Source organism: Panulirus ornatus, chromosome 60 (genome assembly GCF_036320965.1).
Source record: "Panulirus ornatus isolate Po-2019 chromosome 60, ASM3632096v1, whole genome shotgun sequence".
Classification (NCBI taxonomy): domain Eukaryota; kingdom Metazoa; phylum Arthropoda; class Malacostraca; order Decapoda; family Palinuridae; genus Panulirus; species Panulirus ornatus.
The window spans coordinates 3,021,994-3,047,391 of record NC_092283.1 but is presented as its reverse complement, the minus strand read 5'-3'; positions in this window follow the sequence as shown (position 1 = coordinate 3,047,391).

Sequence of the window (25,398 nt, the reverse complement as noted above, 5' to 3'; positions counted from 1 at the left end):
CTGACCAATCATTGGTCAGATGCATTATAGGTACAAAAACCCGCCCTTCTCATGACGTCACTCGGGCAACTCAGAGTAGCAACCCTACTTTATATTGTGCTGTTTGATTTCTCTTCCGCTCACGGAGGCCTTTCTTGGCCTCGCTGGCTAGAAGACTCCTTATGGTAATAATAATAACAATAATAATAATAATAAAGCTCGGGTAAATGCTGAAATGCGACACTGAGCAGAAGACGCTCCAAACAGACCATAAGATCGTGTTGGTGCATTGAAGTACCCGGATGACTTCATATCATAGGTGGCTCTTGGGCATGACCGATCAAACATTGATCAGATTGTTTGTATATACAATACCCCGCCCTTCTCATGACGTCACTCGGGCAACTCAAAGTAGCAACCCTACCTTATGATGTGCTGTTTGGTTTCTCTACCCCTTACGTCGCCTTTCTTGGCCTCGCTGGCTCATTTATGTGAATGTTGACTCTTTAATAAGCTCGGTCAACTGCTGAAATGCGACTCTGGGCGGAAGACGGTCCAAATAGGAGAACATAAGGTGGGTTGCTGCGTTGAAGTATCCGGATGACGTTATCTGATAAGTGGGGATTGGAACTTACCGATCAATCATTGATCAGATAATTTATGGGTTCCGCATTTCTCATGAAGTCACCCGGGTACCTCAGAGTAGCAACCCTACCTTATGTTGTGTTGTTTGATTGCTCTTCCGCTCACGGTAGCCTTGTTTGGCCTCGCTGGATTATGTGAAATGAAGGCGCCTTTATCCTGCTGAAATGCGACTCTGAGCGGAAGACGGTCTAAACAGGAGAACATAAGATAGGGTTGCTGCGTTGAAGTACCTCGCTGACGTCATCTGATAGGCGGGGCCTGGGTCTAACGAATCATTGGAAACATACTATGTGGATTACAGAGCTCCACCTTCATGACGTCACCCGGGAACTGAGAGTAGCAACCCTACCTTATGATGTCCTGTTTGGTTTCTCTTCCACTGACGGTGGCCTTAATTGTCCTCATTGGCTAAATCATGTGAATGTTGGTAGACTCACTGTTTAATAAACTCGGTCAACTGCTGAAATGCGACTCTGGGCGGAAGACGGTACAAATATGAGAACATAAGGTGGGTTGCTCTATTGAAGTAGCCGGATGACGTCGTTTCATAGGTGGGGCTTGGACATGACCAATCATTGGTCAGATGCCTTATAGGTACAAAATCTCGCCCTTTCTCATGACGTCACTCGGGCAACTCAGAGTAGCAACCCTACTTTATATTGTGCTGTTTCATTTCTCTTCCGCTCACGGAGGCTTTTCTTGGCCTCGCTGGCTAGAAGACTCCTTGTGGTAATAATAATAACAATAATAATAATAATACAACTCGGGGAAATGCTGAAATACGACACTGAGCAGAAGACGCTCCAAACAGAACATAAGGTCGAGTTGGTGCATTGAAGTACCCGGATGACTTCATATGATAGGTGGCTCTTGGGCATGACCGACCAATCACTGATCAGATTTTTTATATATAAAATACTCCGCCCTTCTCATGACGTCATTCGGGCAACTCAGAGTAGCAACCCTAGACTTATGTTGTGCTGTTTGGTTCCTCTTCCGGTCATGGTGGCCTTGCTTAGTTAGCCTCGCTGGATTATGTGAAATGACGGCGGCTTTATCCTGCTGAAATGCGACTCTGACCGGAAGACGGTCCAAACAGGAGAACATAAGATAGGGTTGCCGCGTTGAAGTTGTCGGCTGACGTCATCTGATAGGTGGGGTTTGGGATTGACCAACCAATCATTGATCAGATAATTTGTGGGTTTAGAGCCCCGCCCTTCTCATGACACCATCCTGGAGCTCAGAGTAGCAACCCTACCTTATGATGTGCTGTTTGGTTTCTCTTCCGCTCACGGTGGCCTTTCTTGGCCTCATTGGCTCGCTCATACATGTGAATGTTGACTCTTTAATAAGCTCGGTCAACTACTGGAATGCGACTATGGGCGGAAGACGGTCAAAAAAGGAGACCATAAGGTAGAGTTGGTGTGTTGAAGTATTCGGATGGCGTCATCTGATAGGTGGGGTTTGGAACTTAACGACCAATCAATGATCAGATAATTTGTGTGTTCAAAGCCCCGCTCTTCTCATGACGTCACCCCGGAGCTCAGAGTGGCAACCCTACCTTATGATGTGTTGTTTGGTTTCTATTCCGCTCACGGTGGCCTTTCTTGGCCTCGCTGGCTCATTCATGCAAATGTTGACTCTTTAATAAGCTCGGTCAACTGCTGAAATGTGAATTTGGGCGGGAGACGGTCCAAATAGGAGAGCATAAGGTATGGTTGCTGCGTTGAAGTATCCGGATGACGTCGTCTGATAGGTGGGGCTTGGACATGACCAATCGATTGGTAGGATGGATTATAGGTACAAAATCCCGCCCTTCACATAACGTCACTCGGGCAACTCAAAGCAGCAACCGTACCTTATGTAGTGCTGTTTGATTCCTCTTCCGCTCACGGTGGCCTTGTTTAGACTTGCTAGATTATGTAAAATGACGGCGGCTTTATCCTCCTAAAATGCGACTTTGAGCGGAAGATGGTCGAAATAGGAGAACATGAGATCCCAGGCGTGGCCTGGGTATAACCAATCATTGGACACATACTATGTGGATTACAGAGCTCCATCCTCATGACGTCAGCCGGGAACTCAGAGTAGCAACCCTACCTTATGATGTCCTGTTTGGTTTCTCTTCCGCTCACGGTGGCCTTACTTGGCGTCACTGGCTCAATCATGTGAATGTTGACTCTTTGATAAGCTCGGTCAAATACTGAAATGCGACTCTGGGCGGAAGACGGTCCAAACAGGAGAACATAATTAGGGTTGCTGCAGTTAAGTAGTCGCCTGACGTCATCTGATAGGTGGGGTGTGGGATTGACCTACCAATCATTGATCAGATAATTTATGTGTTCACCGCCCCGACCTTCTCATGACATCACCCGGGAGCTCAAAGTAGTAACCCTACCTTATAATGAGCTGTTTGATTTCTCTTCCGCTCACGGTGGCCTTTTCTTAGCCTCGTTGGCTCATTCATGTGAATGTTGACTCTTTAATAAGCTCGGTCAACTACTGCAATGCGACTATGTGCGGAATACGGTTAAAAAAGGAGAACATAAGGTAGGGTTGTTGTGTTGAAGTATTCGGATGACATCATGTGATAGGTGGGGTTTGGAACTTACCGACCATTCATTGATCAGATAATTTATGTGTTCAAAGCCCAGCTCTTCTCATGACGTCACCCGCGAGCTCAGAGTAGTAACCCTACCTTATGATGTCCTGTTTGGTTTCTCTCCCCCTTACGTCGCCTTTCTTGGCCTCGCTGGCTCATTCATGTGAATGTTGACTCTTTAATAAGCTCGGTCAACTGCTGAAATGCGACTCTGGGCGGCAGACGGTCCAAATAGGAGAACATAAAGTAGGGTTGCTGCGTTGAAGTATCCGGATGACGTTATCTGATAGGTGGGGATTGTAATTGACCGACCAAACATTGATCAGATAATTCATGGGTTCCGAACACCGCCTATCTCCTGATGTCCCCCTGGTACCTCAGAGTAGCAACCCTACCTTATGTTGTGCTGTTTGATTCCTCTTCCGCTCACGGTAGCCTTGTTTGGCCTCGCTGGATAATTTGAAATGAAGAACCTTTATCCTGCTGAAATGCAACTCTGAGCGGAAGACGATCTAAACAGAAGAACATACGATAGGGTTGCTGCGTTGAAGTACCTGGCTGACGTCATCTGATAGGCGGGGCCTGGGTATAACCAATCATTGGACACATACTATGTGGATTACAGAGCTCCACCCTCATGACGTCACCCGGGAGCTCAGAGTAGCAACCCTACCTTATGATGTCCTGTTTGGTTTCTCTTCCGGTCACGGTGGCCTTAATTCGTCTCATTGGCTAAATCATGTGAATGTTGACTCTTTGATAAGCTCTTTCAACTGCTCAAATGCGACTCTGGGCGGAAGACGGTCCAAACAGGAGAACATAATTAGGGTTTCTGCAATGAAGTAGCCGGGTGACGTCATCTGATAGATGGGGTTTGGGATTGACCGACCAATCATTAATCAGATAATTTGTGTTCAGCGTCCCGCCCTTCTCATGACATCATCCGGGAGCTCAGAGTAGCAACCCTACCTTATGATGTGCTGTTTGGTTTCTCTTCCGCTCACGGTGGCCTTTTCTTGGCCTCATTGGCTCATTCATGTGAATGTTGACTCACTCTTTAATAAGCTCGGTCAACTGCTGAAATGCGACTCTGGGCGGAAGACGGTACAAATAGGAGAACATAGGGTGGGTTGCTCTATTGAAGTAGCCGGATGACGTCGTTTCATAGTTGGGGCTTGGACATGATCAATCATTGGTCAGATGGTTTATAGGTACAAAATCCCGCCCTTCTCATGACGTCACTCGGGCAACTCAGAGTAGCAACCCTACTTTATATTGTGCTGTTTGATTTCTCTTCCGCTCACGGAGACCTTTCTTGGCCTCGCTGGCTAGAAGACTCCTTATGGTAATAATAATAACAATAATAATAATAATAAAGCTCGGGCAAATGCTGAAATGCGACACCACCCCTACCTTATGCTCTCCTTTTTGGACCGTCTTCCGCACATAGTCGCATTGCAGCAGTTGAAAGAGCTTATTAAAGAGTCGAAATTCACATGTATGAGCCAACGAAGCCACGAAAGGCCACCGTGAGCGGAAGTGTAACTAAACAGCACATCATAAGGTAGGGTTGCTACTCTGAGCTCCCGGATGATCAATGATTGGTCGGTCAATCCCAAACCCCGCCTATCAGATGATGTCACCTAGGTACTTCAACGCAGCAACCCTATCTTATGTTCTCCCGTTTGGACCGTCCTCCGCTCAGAGTTGCATTTCAGCCGGATAAAGCCGCCGTCATTTCACATAATCCAGCGAGGCTAACTAAACAAGCCCACCATGACCGGAAGAGGAACCAAACAGCACAACATAAGGTAGGGTTGCTACTCTGAGTTGCCCGAGTGACGTCATGAGAAGGGCGGGGTATTGTATATGAAAACAATCTGATCAATGATTGGTCGGTCATGCCCAAGAGCCACCTATCATATGACGTCATCCTTATGTTCTGTTTGGAGCGTCTTCTGCTCAGTGTCGCATTTCAGCATTTGCCCGAGCTTTATTATTATTATTATTGTTATTATTATTACCATAAGGAGTCTTCTAGCCAGCGAGGCCAAGAAAGGCCTCCGTGAGCGGAAGAGAAATCAAACAGCACAATATAAAGTAGGGTTGCTACTCTGAGTTGCCCGAATGACGTCATGAGAAGGGCGGGCTTTTGTACCTATAAGGCATCTGACCAATGATTGGTCATGTCCAAGCCCCACCTATGAAACGACGTCATCCGGCTTCTTCAATAGAGCAACCCAACTTATGTTCTATTTGTACCGTCTTCCGCCCAGAGTCTCATCTCCGCAGTTGACCGAGCTTATTAAAGAGTGAGTTAACATTCACATGAATGAGCCAATGAGGCCAAGAAAAGGCCACCGTGAGCGGAAGAGAAACCAAACAGCACATCATGAGGTAGGGTTGCTACTCTGAGCTCCCGGGTGATGTCATGAGAAGGGCGGGGCGGTGAACACACAAATCATCTGATCAATGATTAATCGGTTAATCCCAAACCCCACCTACCAGATGACGTGAGCCGACAACTTCATTGCTGCAACCCTAATTATGTTGTTTGGACCATCTTCCGCCCAGAGTCGCATTTCAGTAGTTGACCGAGCTTATTAAAGAGTCAACATTTCCTTGAATGAGCCAGCGAGGCAAAGAAAGACGACGTGAGGGGAAGAGAAACCAAACAGGACATCATAAGGTAGGGTTGCTACTCATAGTTCCCGGGTGACGTCATGAGGGTGGAGCTCTGTAATCCACATAGTATGTGTCCAATGATTGGTTATACCCAGGCCCCGCCTATCAAATGACGTCAGCCGACGACTTCAACGCAGCAACTATATCTTATGTTCTCCTGATTAGACCGTCTTCCGCTCAGAGTCGCATTTCAGCAGGATAAAGGCGCCTTCATTTCACATAATCCAGCGAGGCCAAACAAGGCTACCGTGAGCGGAAGAGGAATAAATCAGCACAACATAAGGTAGGGTTGCTACTCTGAGGTACCCGGGTGACGTCATGAGAAAGGCAGGGTTCGGAACCCATAAATCACCTGATCAATGATTGGTCGGTAAGTTCCAAACCCCACCTATCAGATGACGTCATCCGAATACTTCAACACACCAATCCTACCTTAGGTTCTCCTTTTTTGCCCGTCATCCCCCCATAGTCGCATTGCAGTAGTTGACCGAGCTTATTAAAGAGTCGATATTCACATGTATGAGCGAGCCAACGAGTCCAAGAAAGGCCACCGTGAGCGGAAGAGAAACCAAACATCACATCATAAGGTAGGGTTGCTACTCTGAGCTCCCGGATGATGTCGTGAGAAGGGCGGGGCTCTGAACCCACAAATTATCTGATCAATGATTGGTCGGTCAATCCCAAACCCCACCTATCAGATGACGTCAGCCGACAAGTTCAACGCAGTAACCCTATCTTATGTTCTCCCGTTTGGACCGTCTTCCGCTCAGAGTCGCATTTCAGCAGGATGAAGGCGCCGCCATTTCACATAATCCAGCGAGGCTAACTAAACAAGGCCACCGTGACCGGAAGAGGAACCAAACAGCACAACATAAGGTAGGGTTGCTACTCTGAGTTGCACGAGTGACGTCATAAAAAGGGCGTGGTATTGTGTATACATACAATCTGATCAATGATTGGTCGGTCATGCCCAAGAGCCACCTATCATATGACGTCATCCGGGTACTTCAATGAACCAACCCGACCTTATGTTCTGTTTGGAGCGTCTTCTGCTCAGTGTCGCATTTCAGCATTTGCCCGAGCTTTATTATTATTATTATTATTATTATTATTATTATTATCATTATTATTATTATTATTATTACTGTTACCATAAGGAGTCTTCTAGCCAGCGAGGCCAAGAAAGGCTTCCGTGAGCGGAAGAGATATCAAACAGCACAATATACAGTAGGGTTGCTACTCTGAGCTCCCGGGCGACGTCATGAGAAGAGCGGGGCTCTGAACACATAAATTATCTGATCAATGATTGGTTGGTAAGTTCCGAACCTCACCTATCAGATGACGTCATCCGAATGCTTCAACACATCAACCCTACCTTATGTTCTCCTTTTTTAACCGTATTTCGCCCATAGTCGCATTGCAGTAGTTGACCGAGCTAATTAAAGAGTCGACATTCACATGTATGAGCGAGCCAACGAGGCCAAGAAAGGCCACCGTGAGCGGAAGAGAAACCAAACATCACATCATAAGGTAGGGTTGCTTCTCTGAGCTCCTGGATGATGTCATGAGAAGGGCGGGGCTCTGAACACACAAATTATCTGATCAATGATTGGTCGATCAATCCCAAACCCCACCTATCAGATGAAGCCGCAACCTTATCTTATGTTCTCCTGTTTCGACCGTCTTCCGCTCAGAGTCGCATTTCAGCAGGATAAAGCCGACGTCATTTCAAATAATTCAGCGAGGCCAACTAAACAAGGCCACCGTGACCGGAAGAGGAACCAAACAGCACAAAATAAGGTAGGGTTGCTACTCTGAGTTGCCCGAGTGACGTCATGAGAAGGGCGGGGTATTGTATATACATACAATCTGATCAATGATTGGTCGGTCATGCCCAAGAGCCACCTATCATATGACGTCATCCTTATGTTCTGTTTGGAGCGTCTTCTGCTCAGTGTCGCATTTCAGCATTTGCCCGAGCTTTATTATTATAATTATTGTTATCATTATTACCATAAGGAGTCTTCTAGCCAGCGAGGCCAAGAAAGGCCTCCATGAGCGGAAGAGAAATCAAACAGCACAATATAAAGTACGGTTGCTACTCTGAGTTGCCCGAGTGACGTCATGAGAAGGTCGGGATTTTGTACCTATAAGGCATCTGACCAATGATTGGTCATGTCCAAGCCCCACCTATGAAACGACGTCATCCGGCTACTTCAATAGAGCAACCCACCTTATGTTCTCCTATTTGTACCGTCTTCCGCCCAGAGTCGCATTTCAGCAGTTGACCGAGCTTATTAAAGAGTGAGTCAACATTCACATGAATGGGTCAACGAGGCCAAGAGAAGGCCACCGTGAGCGGAAGAGAAACCAAACAGCACATCATAAGGTAGGGTTGCTACTCTGAGCTCCCGGGTGATGTCATGAGAAGGGCGGGGCGCTGAACACACAAATTATCTGATCAATGATTGGTCGGTCAATACCAAACCCCACCTATGAGATGACGTCAGCCGACTACTTCATTGCTGCAACCCTAATTATGTTCTCCTTTTTGGACCGTCTTCCGTGCAGAGTCGCATTTCAGTAGTTGACCGAGCTTATCAAAGAGTCAACACTCACATGATTTAGCCACTGAGGCCAAGTAAGGCCACCGTGAGCGGAAGAGAAACCAAACAGGACATCATAAGGTAGGTTTCCTACTCTGAGTTTTTGGGTGACGTCATAAGGGTGGAGCTCTGTAATCCACATAGTATGTGTCCAATGATTGGTTATAACCAGGCCCCGCCTATCAGATGACGTCAGCCAGGTACTTCAACGCAGCAACCCTGGGGATTTTATGTTCTCCTGTTTCGACCATCTTCCGCTCAGAGTCGCATTTTAGCAGGACAAAGCCGCCGTCATTTTACATAATCTAGCGAGGCAAAACAAGGCCACCGTGAGCGGAAGAGAAACCAAACAGCACAACATAAGGTAGGGTTGCTACTTTGAGTTGCCCGAGTGACGTCATGAGAAGAGAGGGATTTTGTACCTATAAACCATCTGACTAATCGATTGGTCATGTCCAAGCCTCACCTATCAGACGACGTCATCCGGATACTTCAACGCAGCAACCCTACCTTATGTTCGCCTATTTGGACCGTCTTCCGCCCAGAGTCGTATTTCAGCAGTTGACCGAGCTTATTAAAGAGTCAACATTTCCATGAATGAGCCAGAGAGGCAAAGAAAGACGACGTGAGGGGAAGAGAAACCAAACAGGACATAATAAGGTAGGGTTGCTACTCTGAGCTCCCGGGTGACGTCATGAGAAGAGCGGGGCTCTGAACACATAAATCATCTGATCAATGGTTGGTCGGTAAGTTCCAAACCCCACCTATCAGATGACGTCGTCCGAATATTTCAACACACCAACCCTACATTATGTTCTTTTTTAACCGTCTTCCGCCCAGAGTCGCATTGCAGTAATTGACCGAGCTTATTAAACTGTCGACACTCACATGTATGAGCGAGCCAACGAGGTTAAGAAAGGCCACCGTGAGCGGATGAGAAACCAAACATCACATCATAAGGTAGGGTTGCTTCTCTGAGCTCAGGGATGGTGTCATGAGAATGGCGGGGCTCTGAACCCAGAAATTATCTGATCAATGATTGGTCGGTCAATCCCAAACCCTAGCTATCATATGACGTCATCCGGGTACTTCAATGCACCAACACGACCTTATGTTCTGTTTGGAGCGTCTTCTGCTCAGTGTCGCATTTCAGCATTTGCCCGAGCTTTATTATTATTATTATTGTTATCATTATTACCATAAGGAGTCTTCTAGCCAGCGAGGCCAAGAAAGGCCTCCGTAAGCGGAAGAGAAATCAAACAGCACAATATAAAGTAGGGTTGCTACTCTGAGTTGCCCTAGTGACGTCATGAAAAGGGCGGGATTTTGTACCCACTAGGCATCTGACCAATGATTGGTCATGTCCAAGCCCCACCTATGAATCGACGTCATCCGGCTACTTCAATAGAGCAACCCACCTTATGTTCTCCTATTTGTACAGTCTTCTGCCGAGTCGCATTTCACCAGTTGACCGAGCTTATCAGAGAGACAACATTCACATGATTGAGCCAATGAGGCCAATTAAGGCCACCGTGAGAGGAAGAGAAACTAAACAGGACATCATAAGGTAGGGTTGCTACTCTCAGTTCCCGAGTGACGTCATGAAGTGTAGCTCTGTAATCCACATAGTATGTGTCCAATGATTGGTTATACCCAGGCCCCGCCTATCAGATGACGTCAGCCAGGTAATTCAACGCAGCAACCCTATCTTTTGTTCTCCTGATTAGACCGTCTTCCGCTCAGAGTCGCACTTCAGCTGGATAAAGGCGCCTTCATTTCACATAATCCAGCGAGGCGAAACAAGGCTACCGTGAGCGGAAGAGTAATCAAACAGCACAACATGAGGTAGGGTTGCTACTCTGAGTTGCCCGAGTGACGTCATGAGAAAGGCGGGGTACGGAACCCATAAATTATCTGATCAATGATTGGTCGGTAAGTTCCAAACCCCACCTATCAGATAACGTCATCCAGCTAGTTCAACGCAGCAACCCTACCTTATGTTCTACTATTTTGGCCGTCTTCCTCCCAGAGTCGCATTTCAGCAATTGACCGAGCTTATTAAAGAGTCAACATTCACATGAATGAACCAGCGAGGCCAAGAAAGGCGACGTAAGGGGGAGAGAAACCAAACAGGACATCATAAGGTAGGGTTGCTTCTCTGAGCTCCCGGATGATGTCATGAGAACGACGGGGCTCTGAAACCACATATTATCTGGTCAATGATTGGTTGGTCTATCCGAAACCCCACCTATCAGATGACGTCATATGACAACTTCAACGCAGCAACGCTATCTTATGTTCTGTTTGGACCGTCTTCCGCTCAGAGTCGCATTTCAGTAGGATAAAGCCGCCGTCATTTCATATAATCCAGCGAGGCTAACTAAACAAGGCCACCGTGACCGGAAGAGGAACCAAACAGCACAACATAAGGTAGGGCTGCTACTCTGAGTTGCCCGAGTGATGTCATGAAAAGGTTGGGGTATTGTATATACAAACAATCTGATCAATGATTGGTCGGTCATGCCCAAGAGCCACCTATCATGTGACGTCATTATTATGTTCTGTTTGGAGCGTCTTCTGCTCAGTGTCGCATTTCAGCATTTGCCCGAGCTTTATTATTATTATTATTGTTATTATTATTACCATAAGGAGTCTTCTAGCCAGCGAGGCCAAGAAAGGTCTCCGTGAGCGGAAGAGAAATCAAACAGCACAATATAAAGTAGGGTTGCTACTCTGAGTTGCCCGAGTGACGTCATGAGAAGGGCGGGATTTTGTACCTATAAGGCATCTGACCAATGATTGGTCATGTCCATGCCCCACCTATCAAACAACGTCATCCGGCTACTTCAATAGAGTAACCCACCTTATCTTCTCCTATTTGTACCGTCTTCCGCCCAGAGTCGCATTTCAGCAGTTGACCGAACTTATCAAAGAGTCAACATTCACATGATTGAGCCAATGAGGCCAATTAAGGCCACCGTGACCGGAAGAGAAATCAAACAGGACATCATAAGGTAGGGTTTCTACTCTCAGTTCCCGGGTGACGTCATGAAGGTGGAGCTCTGTAATCCACATAGTATGTGTCCAATGATTGGTTATACCCAGGCCCCGCCTATTAGAAGACGTCAGCCAGGTACTTCAACGCAGCAACCCTATCTTATGTTCTCCTGATTAGACCGTCTTCCGCTCAGAGTCGCATTTTAGCAGGATAAAGGCGCCGTCATTTCACATAATCCAGCGAGGCCAAACAAGGGTACCGTAAGAGGAAGAGGAATCAAACAGCACAACATAAGGTAGGGTTGCTACTCTGAGGTACCCGGGTGGCGTCATGAGTAAGGCGGGGTTCGGAACCCCTAAATTATCTGATCAATGATTGGTCGGTAAGTTCCAATCCCCACCTATCAGATGATGTCATCGAGTACTTCATCACACCAACCCTACCTTATGTTCTCCTATTCAGACCGTCTTCCGCCCAGAGTCGCATTGCAGCAGTTGACCGAGCTTATTAAAGAGTCAACATTCCCATGAATGAGCCAGCGAGGCCAAGAAAGGCAACCGTGAGCGGAAGGGAAACCAAAGAGCACATCATAAGGTAAGGTTGCTTCTCTGAGCTCCCGGATGAAGTCATGAGAAGGGCGGGGCTCTGAACACACAAATTATCTGATCAATGATTGGTCGGTCAATCCCAAACCCCACCTATCAGATGACGTCAACCGACAACTTCAACGCAGCAGCCCTACCTTATGTTCTCCTGTTTGGACCGTCTTCCGCTCAAAGTCGCATTTCAGCAGGATAAAGCCGCCGTCGTTTCACATAATCCAGCGAAGCTAACTAAACAAGGCCACCGTGACCGGAAGAGGAACCAAACAGCACAACATAAGATAGGGTTGCTACTCTGAGTTATCCGAGTGACGTCATGAAAAGGGCGGGGTATTGTATATACAAACAATCTGATCAATGATTGGTCGGTCATGCCCAAGAGCCACCTATCATATGACGTCATCCGGGTACTTCAATGCACCAACCCGACCTTATGTTCTGTTTGGACCGTCTTCTGCTCAGTGTCGCATTTCAGCATTTGCCCGAGCTTTATTATTATTATCATTGTCATTATTATTACCATAAGAAGTCTTCTAGCCAGCGAGGCCAAGAAGGGACTCCGTAAGCGGAAGAGAAATCAAACAGCACAATATAAAGTAGGGTTGCTACACTGAGTTGCCCGAGTGACGTCGTGAGAAGGGCGGGATTTTGTACCTATAAGGCATCTGACCAATGATTGGTCATGTCCAAGCCCCACCTATGAAACGACGTCATCCGGCTACTTCAATAGAGCAACCCACCTTATGTTCTCCTATTTGTACCGTCTTCCGCCCAGAGTCCCATTTCAGCAGTTGAGAGTAAACAACCAGAGACAGCGTGACAACAGAACAGCGAAAAACCTGAAAGAGGCTGGAACAACAATGGCAAGAATGTATTTGAAAAAGGATACTCACCCGGCGATTCGAAAAGAACAAGCTGAACTAAGGATGCGAGAGAAGGAAGAGAAAGAGAAACCGTGCAACGCTGCTTCGAACATCAGTTACGACTGGAAGAACAGAGTCCTGCTGAGGGATGGAGTTGTCATCCATCGATTCTCTCCAAAGTTTGTCCAGTAAGACGACAAAATAAGGTAGTGAAAATTTGTTCATGGAACATTGCTGGCTTGGGAGATAAGTTACAAGATAACTTGATCATACATTTTCTTATGAGTTTTGATATTGTATTTCTTTTAGAGGCGAAACAGTACTTTAACGTGACAGTACCAGGGTTTGATGTTTATACCAATGTATCACGAGTAGGTCAGCACCGAGGAGGAGTGGTTATGTTAGTCAAATGTAAACTAACGGACGATATCTTAAACGTGGATACAGACAGTGAGGGGCAAATATGGATAACCATGTCGTGGTGGCCATACCAGAAAATAGGTGGTGTGTATATTCCCCCAAGTGATTCACCATAGTTTAGCTCAGTGCAACACGGAGCCTTGGCGAGCCACACTGTCAGCCCTGGCGACGTCATCATCATGGGTGACTTTAACGGTAGAGTCGGCCAGCCTCACTTGGTTGATGAGGCAGGATGTGTGTATCAGTATGACGGTGTGAAGGACAGGGTGGTGAATAGTCATGGTAAAACTCTTGTTAATATATGTCATAATAATGATTTGGTAATAGTGAATAACCTTTTGTATGGAAGTGAACATTTCAACGGAAATTTATCCTTTAAACGCCGTGATACATGGCTGTCAGATATTGATTTAAGCCTATATAAAGTGACTTGTTTAAATAAAATCAGGGAGTTACAAGTGCACCAAAATGTACGAGGATCAGACCATGCCCCATTATCCATTGCCTTGGATATTAATAAAGGAAAAGTGATCTCGGCCAAGGATTTGGTAGAAAGAGCAGATACCTTGGGACAAAGTTATCAGCCCAAGGCACCAGCCTCTCTATAAACCTAGGAAATCAGCTAGCTATCAGAGAGTTAATCAGGAAGAATTCATAGGAAGATTAAACCAAGTGGAAACCTACTACTTTGAGGCAGGACAGTGATATCGATGAAGTCTGAAATATGGGATATGACATTATTATAGAGGCAGCTACGCGGTGGACGTGAGAAACAGAAAACGCGTCAGGTGACAAAGACGCAGCACAGGCAACATGGTCAAGGATACTGCAGTCACAGGACAATAAGCTGTTGTGGAAATCAATTAATTGGAAAGGGTCGTTAGAGGTGGGAAATGAAGAAAGACCGAGTGACTGTAACTTTAAAGAACATGTAGAAAAGCTATTGAACCCAATGGACAGCCCAAGTATCGAGGAGGTGGTACTAGAAAATAGTGTGCCCTACATTCCGGTGCTTGATCTCGACCAGATTACTGAAGTCCATCCCCCCAAGGATTCTTGCCAAGACATTTAACCTATGGATGGCTACGTCCACCCTACCAGAGCCACTGAAGGCCAACCGCACAGTGCTGATACCGAAAGTACCCAATCCCAATGAGCCCAAGGACTATAGGCCAATCACCATCTCTTGTGCCATAGTCCGTCTTCTGCATAAGATCCTCAGCAGCCGCATCTCGAGCCTCATCCAGATCGATGATGCTCAAAAGGCATTCGTCCCTACAGACGGATGTCTTGAGAACTTCACGATCTTGGATGCGATAGTCGGTCGTGCGCGGGCACACGCCCACGGTGTGCACCTGGCATTCCTCGACATGGCCAAAGCATTCGATAGTGTTAACCATAGCACTATCGAGCGGGCCATGTCGCGGAAAGGCATCCCAGCCGCTGTCAGGGCATATATCATGTCGTCGTACGACCGATCCTTCACCCATATTGAAGAAAGCGACGAGATGGCGGGTAAGGTGAACATGACTCGTGGGGTCAAACAGGGTGACCCCTTATCGCCTATCCTTTTCAACCTTGTGATTGACGAGGGAATCACAAGGGTGAAAGAGACCAGCGTGGGAGTGAAATTGGGTGACCAACGAGTATCAGCATTGGCGTTTGCCGATGATTTGGTCCTTGTGGCACAGACGCCCACTGGCCTCCAGAAGGCAATAGATGTAATGGCTGAGACTCTTGCGTGGGGGGGGGGGGGGGTGGAACCGATTTCTGTCCGGTTCGGACTATGTGAAGGCTGTACAAGTCAGGATAGGCGCGCTGCCGACCACAGCCAGTGCGTCCAGAGGCCGGCCCGAGATCAACGGCCTCTGTGACACCTGTCGTAAACCTGGGACACTTGGACACATCGCTCAGATGTGTCCTCGTACCCTTAGGGGTCGTGTCAGAAGGCACGACAATATCAGTGCCTATTTGGCCGGACGGCTGAGGCAGAGGGGGTACCAAGTGGTCTGCGAGCCTCGCATTCCTATTGCAGGGTCCTTTAGGAAGCCGGACATCGTGGCTTCCAAAGGTACAGAGGCCTGGATAATTGATACCCAGGTCTCTGGAGTCCACCTCGCACTCTCAGCTGCACATCAACACAAGTGCAGCTACTACGGCACCCCAGAAGTCCTACGGGGCGTACGGGATCTTACCGGCAAAGATACCGTGCACCTAACATCAGCCACTGTCAACTGGCGAGGTGCATGGTGTCATGAGAGTGCGAGTGCTCTCATTCGGCTAGGGCTGACACACCGGGACCTAGAGGTGTGCAGTGTCAAAGCCCTAACCTGGACGCATTCCCTCTACCGAATGTGGTCCAAGAGCACAGGGTAAATAATCGGGCCTGCCTTAAACATCTGGTGTCGCCCGCCGGGCAGGCTAAAGTTCATCTCCCCCTTGTTGGCTTAGGGTGTGCGGGACAAGGCTGTTCTCCCGTGGCTCCCGGGCAGGTACCAGTTCCTGAGGGCGGGTTGTCGGGCGGGCGGTGGACGCCTTGGCGGGGTTGCCCATTGCTCCCGACCGACAGGCCGTACTGGAAGGTTGAGCGGTGCTGGGAGGTCATTGTGCTTCAACATGTAGAGTAGGTCGCTTTCCGACATCCACCCCTTTTGTGTAGTATTTTAACTCTCAAAAGAGAAGCACAAGATATTAGAATGTAGGTAGACCTTCCTGCACGTCCCAATCAACTAATAGGGAATCTATGAAGAGAATGCTCTATTGAAGTAGCCGGATGACGTCGTTTCATAGGTTGGGTTTGGACATGACCAATCATTGGTCAGATGCCTTATAGGTACAAAATCCCGCTCTTCTCATGACGTCACTCGGGCAACTCAGAGTAGCAACCCTACTTTATATTGTGCTGTTTGATTTCTCTTTCGCTCACGGAGGCCTTTCTTGGCCTCGCTGGCTAGAAGACTCCTTATGGTAATAATGATGATAATAATGATAATAATAATAATAAAGCTCGCGCAAATGCTGAAATGCGACACTGAGCAGAAGACGCTCCAAACAGAACATAAGGTCGTGTTGGTGCATTGAAGTACCTGGATGACGTCATATGATAGGTGGCTCTTGGGCATGACCGACCAATCATTGATTAGATTGTTTGTATATACAATACCCCGCCCTTCTCATGACGTTACTCGGGCAACTCAGAGTAGCAACCCTACCTTATGTTGTGCTATTTGATTCCTCTTCCGGTCACGTTGGCCTTGTTTGGTTAGCCTCGCTGGATTATGTGAAATGACGGCGGCTTTATCCTGCTGAAATGCGACTCTGAGCGAAAGACGATCCAAACGGGAGAACATAAGATAGGGTTGCTGCGTTGAAGTCGGCTGACGTCATTTGATAGGTGGGGTTTGGGATTGACCGACCAATCATTGATCAGATAATTTGTGCGTTCAGAGCCCCGCCCGTTTCATGACGTTACCCGGGAGCTCAGAGTAGCAACCCTACCTTGTGATGTCCTGTTTGGTTTCTCTTCCGCTCACGGTGGCCTTACTTGGCCTCGCTGGCTCATTCATGTGAATGTTGACTCTTTAAAAAGCTCGGTCAACTACTGAAATGCGACTCTAGGCGGAAGAGGGTCCAAACAGGAGAACATAATTAGTGTTGCTGCAATGAAGTAGTCGGCTGACGTCATCTGATAGGTCGGGTTTGGGACTGACCGACCAATCATTGATCAGATAATTTGTGTGTTCAGCGCCCCGCCCTTCTCATGACATCACCCGGGAGCTCAGAGTAGCAACCCTACCTTATGATGTGCTGTTTGGTTCTCTATAGGAGAACATAAGGTGGGTTGCTCTATTGAAGTAGCCGGATGACGTCGTTTCATAGGTGGGGCTTGGACATGACCAATCATTGGTCAGATGCCTTATAGGTACAAAATCCCGCCCTTCTCATGATGTCACTCGGGCAACTCAGAGTAGCAACCCTACTTTATATTATGCTGTTTGATTTCTCTTCCGCTCACGGAGGCCTTTCTTGGCCTCGCTGGCTAGAAGACTCCTTATGGTAATAATAATAACAATAATAACAGTAATAAAGCTCGGGCAAATGCTGAAATGCGACACTGAGCAGAAGACGCTCCAAACAGAACATAAGGATGACGTCATATGATAGGTGGCTCTTGGGCATGACCGACCAATCATTGATAAGATTGTTTGTATATACAGTACCCGGCCCTTCTCATGACGTCACTCGGGCAACTCAGAGTAGCAACCCTACCTTATGTTGTGCTGTTTGGTTCCTCTTCCGGTCACTGTGGCCTTGTTTAGTTAGGCCTCGCTGGATTCTGTGAAATGACGCCGGCTTTATCCTGCTGAAATGCGACTCTGAGCGGAAGACGGTCCAAACAGAACATAAGATAGGGTTGCTGCGTTGAAGTTGTCGGTTGACGTCATCTGATAGGTGGGGTTTGGGATTGACCGACCAATCATTGATCAGATAATTTGTGGGTTCAGAACCCCGCCCTTCTCATGACATCATCCGGGAGCTCAGAGAAGCAACCCTACCTTATGATGTGCTGTTTGGTTTCTCTTCCGCTCACGGTGGCCTCTCTTGGCCTCGTTGGCTCGCTCATACATGTGAATGTCGAGTCTTTAATAAGCTCGGTCATCTACTGCAATGCGACTATGGGCGGAAGACGTTTAAAAAAGGAGAACATAAGGTTGGGTTGGTGTGTTGAAGTATTCGGATGACATCATCTGGTAGGTGGGGTTTGGAACTTACCGACCAATCATTGATCAGATAATTTATGTTTTCAAAGCCCAGCTCTTCTCATGACGTCATCCAGGAGCTCAGAGTAGCAACCATACCTTATGATGTCCTGTTTGGTTTCTCTCCCCCTTACGTCGCCTTTCTTGGCCTCGCTGTCTCATTCATGTGAATGTTGACTCTTTAATAAGCTCGGTCAACTGCTGAAATGCGACTCTGGGCGGAAGACGGTCCAAATAGGAGAACATAAGGTAGGGTTGCCGCTTTGAAGTAGCCGGATGACCTTATCTGATAGGTGGGGATTGGAATTGACCGACCAATCATTGATCAGATAATTTATGGGTACCGAACCCCGCCTTTCTCATGACGTCCCCCTGGTACCTTAGTGCAGCAACCCTACATTATGTTGTGCGGTTTGATTCCTCTTCCGCTCACGGTAGCCTTGTTTGGCCTCCCTGGATTGCATGAAATGAAGGCGCCTTTATCCTTCTGAAATGCAACTCTGAGCGGAAGACGACCTAAACAGGAGAACATAAGATAGGGTTGCTGCGTTTAAGTACCTGGCAGACGTCATCTGATATTCGGGACCTCGGTATAACCAATCATTGGACACATACTATGTGGATTACAGAGCTCCACCCTCATGACGTCACCCGGGAACTCAGAGTAGCAACCCTACCTTATGATGTCCTGTTTGCTTTCTCCTCCGCGCACGGTGGCCTTATTTCGCCTCATTGGCTGAATCATGTGAATGTTGACTCTTTGATAAGCTCGGTCAACTGCTGAAATGCGACTCTGGGCGGAAGACGGTCCAAACAGGAGAACATAAGATAGGGTTGCTGCGTTGAAGTACACGGCTGACGTCATCTCATAGGCGTGGCCTGGGTACAACCAATCACTGGACACATACTATGTTGATTACGGAGCTCCACCCTCATGACGTCACCCGGGAACTCTGAATACAGCCCTTCCTTATGATGTCCTGTTTGGTTTCTCTTCCACTCACGGTGGTCTTACTTGGCCATCACTGGCTCAATCATGTGAATGTTGACTCTTTGATAAGCTCGGTCAACTACTGAAATGCGACTCTGGTCGGAAGACGGTCCAAACAGAAGAACATAATTAGGGTTTCTGCAATGAAGTAGTCGGCTGACGTCATCTGATAGGTTGGGTTTGGGATTGACAGACCAATCATTGATCAGATAATTTGTGTGTTCAGCGCCCCGCCCTTCTCATGGCATCACCCGGGAGCTCAGAGTAGCAACCCTACCTTATGATGTGCTGTTTGGTTTCGCTTCGGCTCACGGTGGCCTTAATTGGCGTCATTGGCTCAATCATGTGAATGTTGACTCACTCTTTAATAAGCTCGGTGAACTGCTGAAATGCGACTCTGGGCAGAAGACCGTACAAATAGGAGAACATAAGGTGGGTTGCTCTATTGAGGTAGCCGGATGACGTCGTTCCATAGGTGGGGCTTGGACATGACCAATCATTGGTCAGATGCCTTATAGGTACAAAATCCCGCCCTTCTCATGACGTCACTCGGGGAACTCAGAGTAGCAACCCTACTTTATATTGTGCTGTTTGATTTCTCTTCCGCTCACGGAGGCCTTTCTTGGCCTCGCTGGCTAGAAGACTCCTTATGGTAATAATAATAACAATAATAATAATAATAAAGCCCGGGCAAATGCTGAAATGCGACACCATCCCTACCTTATGTTCTCCTTTTTGGACCGTCTTCCGCACATAGTCGCATTGCAGCAGTTGACCGGGCTTATTAAAGAGTCGACATTCACATGAATGAGCCAACGAGGCCATGAAAGGCCACCGTGAGCGGAAGAGAAACCAAACAGCACATCATAAGGTAGGGTTGCTACTCTGAGGTACCCGGGTGATGTCATGAGAAGGGCGGGGCTCTGAACCCACAAATTACTTGATCAATGATTGGTTGGACAATTCCAATCCCCACCTATCAGATGACGTCATCCGGCTACTTGAACGCAGCAACCCACCTTATGTTCTCCTATTTGGACCGTCTTCCACCCAGAGTCGCATTGTAGCAGTTGACCGAGCTTATTAAAGAGTCAACCATTCACATGAATGAGCCAGCGAGCCCAAGAAAGGCGACGTAAGGGGGAGAGAAACCAAACAGGACATCATAAGGTAGGGTTGCTACTCTGAGCTCCCAGTTGACGTCATGAGGGTGGAGCTCTGTAATCCACATAGTATGTGTCCAATGATTGGTTATACCCAGGCTCCGTCTTTCAGATGACGTCAGCCAGGTACTTCAACGCGGCAACCCTATCTTATGTTCTCCTGTTTAGAGTGTCTTTCGCTCAGAGTCGCATTTCAGCAGGATAAAGGTGCCTTCATTTCACATAATCCAGGGAGGCCAAACAAGGCACCGTGAGCGGAAGGGGAAGCAAAAAGCGCAACATAACGTAGGGTTGCTACTCTGGGGTACCCGGTTGACTTCATGAGAAAGGCGGGGCTCGGAACCCACAAATTATGTGATCAATGATTGGTCGGTCAACTCCACTCCCCACCTATCAGATGACGTCATCCGTCTACTTCAAAGCAGCAACCCTACCTTATGTCCTCCTTTTTGGACCGTCCTCCGGCCGTAGTCGTATTGCAGTAGTTGACTGAGCTTATTAAAGAGTCGACATTCACATGTATGAGCGAGCCAACGAGGCCAAGAAAGGCCACCGTGAGCGGAAGAGAAACCAAACAGGACAACATAAGGTAGGGTTGCTACTCTGAGTTGCCTGAGTGACGGCATGAGAAGGGCGGGGTATTGTATATACAAACAATCTGATCAGTGATTGGTCGATCATGCCCAAGCACCACCTATCATATGACGTCATCCGGCTACTCCAATGCACCAACCCCACCTTATGTTCTGCTTATGTTCTGTTTGGACCGTCCTCTTCTAAGTGTCGCATTTCAGCATTTGCCCGAGCTTTATTATTATATTATTATTATTATTATTATTATTATTATTATTATTATTATTATTATTATTATTATTACCATATGGAGTCTTCTAGCCAGCGAGGCCAAGAAAGGCCTCCGTGAGCGGAAGAGGAATCAAACAGCACAACATAAGGTAGGGTTGCTACTCTGAGTTGCCCGAGTGACGTCATGAGAAGGGCGGGATTTTGTACCTATAAGGCATCTGACCAATGATTGGTCATGTCCAAGCCCCACCTATCAGACGACGTCATCCGGCTACTTCAATGAAGCAACCCACCTTATGTTTTACTATTTGTACCGTCTTCCGCCTAGATTCGCATTTTAGCAGTTGACCGAGCTTATTAAAGAGTCAACATTCACATGATTGAGCCAATGAGGCCAATTAAGGCCACCGTGAGCGGAAGAGAAACCAAACAGGACATCATAAGGTAGGGTTGCTACTCTGAGTTCCTGGGTGACGTCATGAGGGTGGAGCTCTGTAATCCACATAGTATGTGTCCAATGATTGGTTATACCAGACCCCGCCTATCAGATGACGTCAGCCAGGTACTTCAACGCAGCAACCCTATCTTATGTTCTCCTGTTTAGACCGTCTTCTACTCAGAGTTGCATTTCAACAGGATAAAGGCGCCTTCAATTCACATAATCCAGCAAGGCCAAACAAGGCTACCGTGAGCGGAAAAGGAATCAAACAGCACAACATAAGGTACGGTTGCTACTCTGAGCTCCCGGGTGACGTCATGAGTAGAGCGGGGCTCTGAACACACAAATTATCTGATCAATGGTTTGTCTTCTGTTCCAAACCCTACCTATCAGATGACGTCTTCCGGGTACTTCAACACACCAACCCTACCTTATGTTCTCCTTTTTGGACCGTCTTCCGCCAAGAGTCGCATTTCAGCAGCTGACCGAGCTTAATAAAGAGTCAGCATTCACATTATTGAGCCAATGAGGACAATTAAAGGCCACCGTGAGCGGAATAGAAACCAAACAGGACATCATAAGGTAGCGTTGCTACTCTGAGCTCCCGGGTGACGTCATGAGAAGAACTGGGCTTTGAACACACAAATTATCTGATATCTTATGATCTCCTGTTTGGATCGTCTTCCGCTCAGAGTCGCATTTCAGCAGGATAAAGCCGTCGTCATTTCACATAATCCAGCGAGGCTAACTAAACAAGGCCACCGTGAGCGGAAGAGGAACCAAACAGCACAACATAAGGTAGGGTTGCTACTCTGACTTGCCCGAGTGACGTCATGAGAAGGGCGGGGTATTGTATATACAAACAATCTGATCAATGATTGGTTGGTCATGCCCAAGAGCCACCTATCATGCGACGTCATCCTTATGTTCTGTTTGGAGAGTCTTCTGCTCAGTGTCGCATTTCAGCATTTACCCGAGCTTTATTATTATTATTATTGTTATTATTATTACCATAAGGAGTCTTCTAGCCAGCGAGGCCAAGAAAAGCCTCCGTGAGCGGAAGAGAAATCAAACAGCACAATATAAAGTAGGGTTGCTACTCTGAGTTGCCCGAGTGACGTCATGAGAAGGGTGGGATTTTGTACCTATAAGTCATCTGATCAATGATTGGTCATGTCCAAGACCCACCTATGAAACGACGTTATCCGGCTACTTCAATAGAGCAACCCACATTATGTTCTCCTATTTGTACCGTCTTCCGCCCAGAGTCGCATTTCAGCAGTTGACCGAGCTTATCAAAGAGTCAACATTTACATGATTGAGCCAATGAGGCCAATTAAGGCCACCGTGAGCGGAAGAGAAACCAAACAGGACATCATAAGGTAGGGTTGCTACTCTGAGTTCCTGGGTGACGTCATGAGGGTGGAGCTCTGTAATCCACATAGTATGTGTCCAATGATTGGTTATACCAGACCCCGCCTATCAGATGACGTCAGCCAGGTACTTCAACGCAGCAACCCTATCTTATGTTCTCCTGTTTAGACCGTCTTCTACTCAGAGTTGCATTTCAACAGGATAAAGGCGCCTTCAATTCACATAATCCAGCAAGGCCAAACAAGGCTACCGTGAGCGGAAAAGGAATCAAACAGCACAACATAAGGTGCGGTTGCTACTCTGAGCTCCCGGGTGACGTCATGAGTAGAGCGGGGCTCTGAACACACAAATTATCTGATCAATGGTTTGTCTTCTGTTCCAAACCCTACCTATCAGATGACGTCTTCCGGGTACTTCAACACACCAACCCTACCTTATGTTCTCCTTTTTGGACCGTCTTCCGCCAAGAGTCGCATTTCAGCAGCTGACCGAGCTTAATAAAGAGTCAGCATTCACATTATTGAGCCAATGAGGACAATTAAAGGCCACCGTGAGCGGAATAGAAACCAAACAGGACATCATAAGGTAGCGTTGCTACTCTGAGCTCCCGGGTGACGTCATGAGATGAGCTGCGCTTTGAACACATAAATTATCTGATCAATGATTGGTCGGTAAGTTACAAACCGCACCTATCAGATGACGTCAGCCGCCCACTTCAGCGCAGCAACCATATCTTATGTTCTCCTGTTTGGACCGTCTTCCGCTCAGAGTCGCATTTCAGCAGGATAAAGGCGCCTTCAATTCACATAATCCAGCGAAGCCAAGAAAGGCCACCGTGATCGGAAGAGAAACCAAACAGCACATCATAAGGTAGGGTTGCTTCTCTGAGCTCCCGGATGATGTCATAAGAATGGGGGGGGGGGGGATGTGAACCCACAAATTATTTTATCAATTATTGGTCGGTCAATCCCAAACCCGACCTATCATATGACGTCATCCTTATGTTCTGTTTGGAGCGTCTTCTGCTCAGTGTCGCATTTCAGCATTTGCCCGAGCTTTATTATTATTATTATTGTTATTATTATTACCATAAGGAGTCTTCTAGCCAGCAAGGCCAAGAAAGGCCTCCGTGAGCGGAAGAGAAATCAAACAGCACAATATAAAGTAGGGTTGCTACTCTGAGTTTCCCGAGTGACGTCATGAGAAGGGCTGGGATTTTGTACCTACAAACCAAATGACCAATGATTGGTCATGTCCAAGCCCCACCTATGAAACGAAGTCATCCGGCTACTTCAATAGAGCAACCCACCTTATGTTCTCCTATTTGTGCCGTCTTCCGCCCAGAGTCCCATTTCAGCAGTTGACCGAGCTTATTAAATAAAGAGTGAGTCAACATTCACATGAATGAGCCAACGAGGCCAAGAAAGGCCACCGTGAGCGGAGGATAAACCAAACAGGACATCATAAGGTAGGGTTGATGCTCTGATTTCACGGGTGACTTCATGAGGGTGGAGTTCTGTAATCCACATAGTATGTGTCCAATGATTGGTTATAACCGGGACCCGCCTATCAGAAGATGTAAACCAGGTACTTCAACGCAGCAACCCTATCTTATGTTCTCCTGATTAGACCGTCTTCCGCTCAGAGTCGCATTTCAGCAGGATAAAGGCGCCTTCATTTCATATAATCAAGCGAGGCCAAATAAGGCTACCGTGAGCGGAAGAGGAATCAAACAGCAAAACATAATGTAGGGTTGCTACTCTGAGTTGCCCGAGTGACGTCATGAGAAGGGCGGGATTTTGTACCCATAAACCATCTGACCAATCGATTGTTCATGTCCAAGCTCCACCTATCAGACAACGTCATCCGGATACTTCAACGCAGCAACCCTACCTTATGTTCTCCTATTTGGACTGTCTTCCGCCCAAATTTGCATTTCAGCAGTTGACCGAGCTGATTAAAGAGTCGACATTCACATGAATGGGCCAGTGAGGCCAAGAAAGGCCTCCTTAAGCCTAAGAGAAACCAAACAGGACATCATAAGTAAGGGTTGTATTCTGAGTTCCCGGGTGACGTCATGAGTGTGGAACTCCGTAATCCGCATAGTATGTGTCCAATGATTGGTTGTACCCAGGCCACGCCTATCAGATGACTATAAGGCATCTGAACAATGATTGGTCATGTCCAAGCCGCACCTATGAAACGACGTCATCCGGCTACTTCAATAGAGCAACCCACCTTATGCTCTCCTATTTGTACCGTCTTCCGCCCACAGTCGCATTTCAGCAATTGACCGAGCTCATCAAAGAGTCAACATTCACATCATTCAGCCAATGAGGCCAATTAAGGCCACCGTGCGTGGAAGAGAAACCAAACAGGACATCATAAGGTAGTGTTTCTACTCTGAGTTCCCGGGTAACGTCATGAAACGAGCTGGGCTTTGAGCACATAAATCTTCTGATCAATG